We start from the raw sequence: 10,462 nt of genomic DNA on the forward strand, positions 1-10,462 counted from the left end.
AGAGGGCCGTGTGAATATGACCATTTCCCTGAGGATGCCCCAGTCCTCAGCACGGGGTGACTGGAATTCACACAGAGAGCCACAGTCTTACCGACTTCGGAGTGAGGGAGTGGAATCTGGGCTGTCAGAGCCCAGGAAAGTCCCGGGGATTGGGGGAAGTGAGGACGTCCTGCAAGGCAAGAGGTAGAGCCCCTTGAAACTTGGTCTGACTCCTGTTTCTGGCCATGGTAGAGCTGCAGGGGCTGCATTTACCTACTGCTTTAGATGAGTTAGAAAGCCAGACAAATATATAGAAAGCAGTGTTTCAGACACAAGAAACATGCAGCACCAGAATGATGCTTGCGAGAAATGGAACAAATGGCATGAGCCTCCAACCAGCCCAGCTCCCTGCCTGGGGAGAGTTTCCAGGTGTGGCCCAGGGAGGAGAAACCAAGCCAAGCCCAGGCAGGGGGCCTCCATGAGCTCAAGCAACAGAGTTGAACATCCAGGATGGCCAAGGCAGCTGGAGTTTGCTGGACAGAGAACTCGGAAGAAGAGAGTGGCACGGAGAGAAAGACAATATCAAAACATCTAATACTCTTAATTGAAATCCCTAAGAGAAGAAGATTGGTGCAGATAAATATTTTTTGAAAGAATGATAGCAGAACCTTTCCAAATATGGGAAAAGCCATAAATTTACAGGTTCAAGAAGTTTAGAGGACTCCAAACAGGATAAATTGAAAAAAATGCACACCCGAACACATCATAATCAGATTACTGAAAACCAAAGATAAATATCTAAAAAGCAGCCAGAGAAAAAGCACGCCTACCATAGTGATAAATAATGACTGAAGATTAACCAGAAAAAATGGTTGTCAGAAGACACAGAAATATATCTTTAAAAGCATGAAGCAAAAGAACTGTCAACTCAGAATTCTACATAGAGCAAAAATTGTCAAGAATGAAAGAAAAAAAAAAAAAGACTCACTCTGAGGAAGAAGAAGAAAAGAATTAAAGAATCCAACACTAGTAGACCTACTCTAAAAGAAAGGATGTTCTTCAGACAAATGAATTACCCCAGTATAAGACTTGGAACTTCAGGAATGAAGGAAGAACAACAGAAAAGGTAAATATCTGGTAAATATAATGGGCTACTTTTCTTCTCCAAAGTACCTAAAATGTATATAAGCTATAAAAAGCAAATATTATAACATTATCAAGGGGATTCAATGTATGTAGATTTAATACATATGACAATTATAACAGAGAAGTTAAAAGTATAACATAAAGAGGGTGAAGTATGACACAGAGAAGGTAAAGATAACCATGTGGTTATAAGCCTTCTATATTTTATATGTTATGATAAAATACTAACTCTAAATAGATTATGAAAGGTTAAGTATGTATATAATCCCTAAAGCAGCAACTAAAAAATAACACAAAGAGATATAACAACAAAAACCAATAAATAAAATAAATAGAATGCTAAAAATATTCACATAATTCAAAAGAAGACAGAAAAAGGAACATAGAAAAAATGAGAAAATAGAAAAATAATAAAATGGTAGACCTAAATCTAACTATATCAATAATGACATTAAATTGAAACAGTTTAAATATAGCAATGAAAAAAATTGTCACATTGGATTGAAGAAAAAAAAACAAACAAACCAGAATCCAATCATATGTTAAATGATATGGTTTGGCTGTGTTCCCACCAGAATCTCATCTTGAATTCCCACATGTTATGGGAAGGACCAAGTGGGACGTAATTGAATCATGGGGGAAGGCCCTTCCAGTGCTATTCTCATGATGATGAATTAGTCTCATGAGATCTGATGGTTTTGAAAAACAGGAGTCTCCCTACACAAGCCCTCTCTTTGCCTGCAGCCATCCATGTAAGACATGATTTGCTCCTCTTTGCCTTGCGCTGTGACTGTGAGGCTTTCCCAGCCACATGGAACTGTAAGTCCAATTAAACTTCTTTCTTTTGTAAATTGCCCAGTCTCAGGTATGTCTTTATCAGCCGCATGAAAACAGACTAATATACTATACATAAGAAATACACTTTAAATACAATTGCATAGACTGGAAATTAGTAAACTATGGCTCAGAGGCCAAATACAGCCCACGGCCTGTTTTTAAGAATGGTTTTTACATTTCTTAAGGGTCGTGAAGAAGAAAAGGAGGGGAAGAAAGAGGTAATAGAAATCATATGTGGCCACAAAACCTACAATATAAATATATATATATATATTTATATATATATACACACACAATTTGTTTTTTTTTTTTTTTTTTTTTTTGAGACAGAGTCTCACTCTGACACCCAGGCTGGAGTGCAGTGGCATGATCTCGGCTCACTGCAAGCTCCACCTCCTCGGTTCATGCCATTCTCTTGCCTCATCCTCCTGAGTAACTGGGACTACAGGCGCCCGCCACTGCACCCGGCTAATTTTTTTGTATGTTTAGTAGAGACAGGGTTTCACCGTGGTCTCAATCTCTTGACCTCATGATCAGCCTGCCTCAGCCTCCCAAAGTGCTGGGATTACAGGCATGAGCCACTGCGCCTTGCCACCTAAAATATTTACTATTAACAACTGGCCCTTTGCAGAAAAAAGTTTGCTGGCCCCTCAATTGACAGATTAAAAGTAAAAGGGTAAAAATGATATACCAAGCAAATACTCATCAAAACAAAGTAGAAGTGGCTATATTACTATCAGATAAATAAGACTTCAGAACAACCAAAAATTACCAGGTACAAATAGGGGCGTTACATAATAATAAAATAACCAATTCACCAAGAAGATATAACAGTCCTAAAGAGTAGATTCCCCAATGACAGAGCTTCAAACTATATAAGACAAAAACCGATAGAACTAAAAGAAGAAATCCACAGTTATATCTGGAGACTTCATCACTTCTTTCTCAGTATAGAATACATAGATGGAAATTCAACACATGTATAGAAGGCCTGAATAACAGTGCCAGCTTGACCTAATCAATGTTTATCAGTCACTGCAGCCAACAGTAATGCAACATGTATTCTTTTCAAGTACAAATGGAACATTCACCTAAATAGATCATATTCTGGGCCCTTAAAAGCTTAACAACCTTAAAAGAATTAAAAATTATATGATGTATAGTCTCTGACCATCAGGGACTTAAACTAGAAATTGACAACAGAAGGATATCTAGAAAATTCACAAACATTTGGAAATTACAGAGCATACCTCTAAATAATCTGTATGTCAAAGAGAAAGTGCCAAATGATCTAAGATTATACTTTAAGAAACTAGGAAAAGAACAAATTAAACCCAAAGAAAATAGAATAAAAGAAATAGGGGCAGAAATTAGTATAACTGAAAACAGAAAAATAGAAAAATAAATTAAACCCAATGTTAGGTTTTTGAAAATATTTAATCCACTTGATAACTCTCTAGGGAGACTGACTGCAATAAAAAGAGAGAAAACACAAATTATAAATATCAGAAATAAAAAAGGAGATACCACTACAGACACTACAGATATTAAAAGAATAACAAGGTGATACTACGAAGAACTCTACCCATAAATTAACAATCTATATAAAATGATGGATTCATTGAAAGACACAAAGCACCAAAATTCACCCAAGAAGAAAGTGATAACCAGATATGCCTTTCTACTAAAGAAACTGCATTCTTATTTTAAGACCTTCCAATTCACAAAACTCCAGACCGAGATGATTTTGTAGGCAAATCCTACTAAATATTTAATGATGCAATAATGCCAATTATATCCAAGCTCTTTCAGAAAATAAGAGAGCACTTTCTAACTTATTTAATGAGGCCAACATTATCCTGATATCAAAAACAAAGACATTAGAAGAAAACTAAAGATTGACAACTCATTCATATCTGTACAAAAATCCTCAACAAAGTAGTAGTAAGTTAAACCCAGCAATATACAAAAAGACAATGTATTATGACCAAATGAGGTTTATCCTGGGAAAGAAAAGCGGTTCAGCATTAGAAACTAAATTAATGTAATTCATCATGTTAGCATGCTAAAGAAGGAAAATCATGTGATCATTTCAATAAATGAGGGAACAGTACTTGAGAAAATTCAACATCCATTTATGATTTTAAAAACTTCTCAGCAGGCTGGGTGCAGCAGCTCACACCTGTAATCCCAGCACTTTGGGAGGCCGAGGCAGGCAGATCACTTGAAGCCTGGAGTTCAAGACCAGCTTGGCCAATATGGTGAAACCCCATCTCTACCAAAAATATAAAAAATTAGCCGGGCATGGTGGGAGGCACCTGTAATCCCAGCTACTTGGGAGGCTGAGGCAGGATAATTGCTTGAACCTGGGAGGCAGAGGTTGCAGTGAGTCAAGATCATGCCACTGTGCTCCAGCCTGAGCAGCAGAGCATGACTCTGTCTCAAAAAAAACAAAAAAAGAAAAAAAAAAAAAAACAACTCTCAGCAAACTATGAACACAAAGGTGTTCAACCTGGTAAAGGGTATCTACAAAAGAACGACACCTAACATTACACTTAATGGCAAAAGACTCAAAGTTCTCCCAAGGCAAGGATATCTATTCACCACCATACTGAAAACCCTAGAATGCGTAATAATGCATGAAAAGTAAAAAAAAAAAAAAAAAAAAAAAAAAAAAACAAAAAAAAAACTGACAAGGAGGAAATAAAGACAGATAACATGACTATCTGGGTAGAAAATGCTATAATCTACTGGATTCTACTGAAAAGTCTCTAGAATACTAAGTGACTTTAGTAAGGCTAGAGGATACAAGGCCAATATCAAAAATCAGTTGTATTTCTATATATTAACAATGAATATTTCAAATATGAATTTTAAAAATCAGCATCATATCCATGTTCATAGCAGCATTATTTTCAATAGCCAAAAGGTAGAAGCAACCTGTCTCCATCAATGGATGAATGGAGAAATAAAATGTGATACATGCATACAGTGTATGTATATTCAGCATTAAAGAGGAAGGAAATTCTGACTCATGGTTCAGCTTGGATGAACCTTGAAGACATTATGCGTAAGTAAAATAAGATGGTCACGAAAGGACAAATATGATTATTATTCCACGTATATGAGTTCCCTAGTCAGATTCATAGAGACGGAAAGCAGAATGGGATTTCCAAGGGTTAGGGGAAGGGACACTAAAGAGTTCATGTTTAACAGGGACAGTTTTAGTTTTACATCATGGAAAAGAGTTCTGTGGTTGGATGGTGGTGATGGCAGCACACCATATGAATGTACTTACTACCACTGAACTGTACAGTTAAAAATGATTAAGATACATTTTGTATGTTCATTGTACCATCATTTTGAAAAATTTTAAAAGTCAGGTTTAAATGGGAACTCTAGAGCTAAAAAATTGCAATATCTCACATGAAAAATTTACTAAATGTACTTAACAACATAGCAGAGACAGCAAAAGAGAGGGTCAGTAGACTTAAAGACAGGTAAATAGCATAACACAGAAAAGAAAGATGAAGGAGAATGAATCAAGTTCCAGTGACCTTTCAGACAATATCAATCAGCTATATATTTATTTATTTATTTATTTTAGGGGGAAAGGATGGAACTGAAAGAATATTTGAAGAAAAATAGCCAAAAATTCCCCAAATTTGGTAGGAAAAAAATCAACTAAGATCCAGAATGACCAGCAAAAACACAAGCAAGATAAATGTAAAGAAAATCATGAAAAGAAGGTCATAATCATGTTGCTGAAAACCCAAGGTTAAAAAAAATTTCAAAAGCAGTCAGAGAGAAAAGATGTTACAATCAAGGGTGGCAGTACAGTTGACACCGACTTTTCTCAGGAATAATGAAGATTAGGAGATAAGAGAACAACATTTTCAAATTTCTGCATTAGGAAAAAAATTTCCAAACCTCTCAACTCAGCATTCTATAGACAGCAAACATATCTTGGCTGGGCGCAGTGGCTCATGCCCATAATTCCAGCACTTTGGGAGGTCGAGGCGGGTGGATCACCTGAGGTCAGGAGTTCAAGACCAGTCTGGCCAACCTGGTGAACCCCATCTCTACTGAAAATACAAAATTAGCCGGGCATGGTGGTGGCCACCTGTAATCCCAGCTACTCAGGAGGCTGAGGCAGGAGAATCACTTGGACCCAGGAGACAGAGGTTGCTTTGAGTCAAGATCATACCATTGCACTCTAGCCTGGACAACAAGAGTGAAACTCTGTCTCAAAGAAACAAACAAACAAAAAAATACATCTTTAAAAATGAGGATGAAATTGACATTTGCTTTTATTTTTTTCTTTTCTTTTTTTTTGAGATGGAGTCTTGCTCTGTCACCCAGGTTGGAGTGCAGTGGCGTAATCTTGGCTCACTGCAACTTCTGCCTCCCAGGTTCAAGCAATTCTCCTGCCTCAGCTTCCCGAGTAGCTAGGATCACAGTCGCACATCACATTTTCTTTTTTTCTTTTTTTGAGCCGGAGTCTCACTCTGTCACCCAGGCTGGAGTGCAGTGGCGCGACCTCAGCTCACTGAAACCTCTGCCTCCCGGGTTCAAGCAATTCTCCTGCCTCAGCCTCCCAAGTAGCTGGGACTACAGGCGTGTGCCACCACATCCCGCTAATTTTTGTATTTTTTTGGTAGAGACGGGTTTTCACCATGTTGGCCATGATGGTCTCGATCTCCTGACCTCGTGATCTGCCTGCCTTGGCCTCCCAAAGTGCTGGGATTACAGGCATAAGCCACCGTGCCCAGCCAATAGTGACATTTTCAAATGTTGGAAACAGTAACAATAGGAACAACAAAAAACAGAGAATTTATTACTAGTAGACTTGCCCCACAAGATCTTCTAAAGCAGACTGTCCAACCTTTTGGCTTCCCTGGGCCACGCTGGAAGAATTGTCTTCGGCCACTCATCAAATATACTCACACTAATGATAGCTGATGAGCTTAAAAAAAAAAAAAAAATCACAAAAAAACTCATAACGTTTTAAGAAAGTTTATGAATTTGTGTTGAGCCTCACTCTAAGCTGTCCTGGGCTGCATGCAGGTCCATGGGTTGGACAAGCTCATTCCAAAGGATGTTCTGACTGAAGGTAAATGACAGCAGATAGAATTCAGATCTAAAGGAAGAAATAAAAAGCAACTAAAATGGTAAAAACATGGATTATTTAAAATAATTTTTTCTTTTTTGAATTTTCTTAGAAGACAACTGACTGCTTAACCAAAAATTATGGCATCATATGGCAAGGTGTATGACATGTGTATATGTAAAGCATATAGCAACAAAGAACAGAGGATCATGTGAGAGTGGATAAGTGGATCTATATTGTTGTAATGTTTATATATATTAGATGAAGTACAGTATCAAATACTCTTATTCACAAATTATCACTACCCTGGCTTCTCTAAACTCTAGACTCTTGTTCAACTCATAGAGTCCACTGACCTTTGCATACCCACTCCCTGTGCTGTGGCCTAGAAAATCTTTTCAGGCACAAAAAGAGGAAAAAGGAAATCAGAAACAAATGAAACATATAAAAACATAGAACAAGATAATGAATTTAAATTTAACCATATTACAATAAATGTAAATAGTCTAAACACACCCGTTAAAAATAAGAGACAATAAGCTTGGATATAAAAACAATACCCAACTCTAAGCTGTTTACTAGAAATCCACTTCAAAAGCTGAAAGTAAGAAACAGTAAAAGGATGGAAAAAGGTATATACTAACACTTATCCAAAGAAATCTGGAGTTGCTGTGTTAGTATAAAGATAATGTGAATTTAAGGGCCGGAAATATTACAAGGAAAAGGAGGATCATTTTAGAATCATAAAAAGGACAATTCCTGAAGAAGACCAAATCATCCTAAATATTTATACATCAAATAATAGAGCTTCAAAATACACGAAGCAAAAACTGGCAGATTTCAAAAGAGAAATAGACAAATTCATAGTTAGTTGGAGTTCTCAAAACCTTTCAATAAAACAGGTAGACAGTAAATATATGGAAGACTTGAACAATGCCATCAACAATGACAGCAGAATACACATTATTTTCAAGGGCACATAAAACATTCATTAAGATAGACCATATTCAGAACCATAAAGCAACTCTCAATAAATTTATTTATTTGTTTGTTTGCTTTTATTTGTAGAGATGTGTTGCTCTGTTGGCCAGGCTTGTCTGAAACTCCTGGCCTCAATTAATCCTCCCACCTCAGCCTCCCCAAGTGCTGGGATTACAGGTGTGAGCCACCAAGTCCAGCCTCTCAATAAATTTAAAAGAACTGAAATTGTACAAATAATATTCTCTGACCATAATGAAATGAAATTAAAAATTAATAGCAACAATATCTGGAAACTCCCTAAATGTGTAGAAACGAAAGAGCATTCTTTTTTAAAAAAGTGCCATGGGTTAAGGAAGAAATTACAAGAATAAGTATAAAATATTTGTACTAAATAAAAATTAAAGCAGGACTTAAATTAGTGGGATGCAGCTAAAGCTTAGAAGAAAATATCAAACATTAGATGCTTACATTAGAAAAGTAGCAAGAACCCAAATCAACGATCTAAATTTCTACCTTAATAAACGAGAAAAAAAGGATAAATCAAACCCAAAGTACAAGAGAAAATAGAGAAATTATACAGAGAAATCAAGCAAAACAAAACTTATTTTATTTTTTAAGACAGAGTCTCACTGTATTGCCCAGGCTAGAGTGCAGTGGCATGATCTCAGCCCACTGCAAACCCTGCCCCCTGGATTCAAGTGATTCTCATGTCTCAGCCTCCTGAGTAGCTGGGATTACAGGCACCTGCCACCACGCCTGGCTAGTTTTTGTATTTTTAGTAGAGATGGGGTTTCACCATGTTGGCCAGACTGGTTTTGAACTCCTGACCTCAAAGTGATCTGCCCACCTTGGCCTCCCAAACTGCTGGGATTATAGGCATGGGCCACCATGCCTGGCTGCAAAAGCTTGTTTTTTGAGAATATCAATAAAATTGACAAGCCTCTGACCAGATTCATCAGGGAGGAAACAAGAAAGATATAAATTAGCAATAATAGAATTAAAGAGAGATGATTACTACAGATCATATAGGAATGTAAAGGATAATAAGTGAATATTATGAACAATTTTTGTCAATAAATTTAGCAACAGGTCAGATGAACAAATATCTTAAAAGACACAAAGAATAAAAACTCACTCAGGATGAAATATATAACCTGAATAACAATATAACTACTAAATAAATTGAATTTAAATTTGAATTTGAAGGAATTGAAGCTGATTTTGTACTTTAAAACCTTCTCACAGAGACAACCCCAGGCCCAGATGACTTTGCTGGTGAATTCTACCAAATATTTAAGAGATAGTATCAATTCCATGCTAATTTTTCCAGAAGACAGAAGAGGAAGTTCCACTTTCAAACTCATTTTATGAAGCTAGCATTGCTCTGAGACATACACATCACAAGAATAGAAAACTACAGAACAATATCCCTCATAAATATAGGTGCAAAAATTATCAACATACTTACAAATTGTAAAAACAAAAATAATATAGACATATTTATAAATATATATTTATATATACATTAAATATATATGTGTATTGAAATATGTACGTGTAATGTGTGTATATATATATATAAAAGACATATATACATGAGATACCTCATGACCAAGTGAAGCTTATCCTGGGAATTCAAAAGGGCTGGTTTAATGTTGGAAAATCAGTGAAATGCATATATCAATGACACATAATCACATCAACATGTGTGAAAAAGTCCTTTGACAAAATTTAACATTCATTCATAATTTTTTAAGTTCTTGGCAAACTAGGAATAGAAAGAAACTTCCTTAACCCAATAATGAGCAACTACAAAAATCTTCAGCTAATATTATGGTTTATGGTAAATTATGGAATGCTTTCTTCTTAAGATTAAGAGCAAGGCAAAGATGTACACTCTCACCATCTTATTCAACAGAGTCCAAGAAGTCCCAGCTACTGTAATAAAGCAAAAAACAAAACAAAACAAAACAAAACAAAACAAAAAAACACCAGAAAACAAACAAAAAACAGGCCTATGCTATAATTATCAGCTTAACAAAATATGTGCATGAGCTCTATGCTGAAAATTATAAAATGCTGAGGAAATAAAAGACCTAACTAAATGGAGAGACATACCATATTCATGGATTGGAAAATTCAATATAATAAAGATGCAAATTCACCTCAAATAGGTCTTTAGGTTTAATATAATTTCTATCAAAATTCCAAGTTTTAAAATACACATAGACAAGCTTCTTCTAAAATTTATATGGCACTTTGGGAGACTGAGGCGGGTGGATCACTGGAGGTGAGGAGTTCAAAACTAGCCTGGCCAACATGGGGAAACCCCATATCTGCTAAAAATACAAAATAATTAGCCAGGCATGGTGGTGGGCACCTGTAATCCCAGCTACTCAGGAGGCTGAG

Source organism: Piliocolobus tephrosceles, chromosome 20 (genome assembly GCF_002776525.5).
Source record: "Piliocolobus tephrosceles isolate RC106 chromosome 20, ASM277652v3, whole genome shotgun sequence".
NCBI classification, from domain to species: domain Eukaryota; kingdom Metazoa; phylum Chordata; class Mammalia; order Primates; family Cercopithecidae; genus Piliocolobus; species Piliocolobus tephrosceles.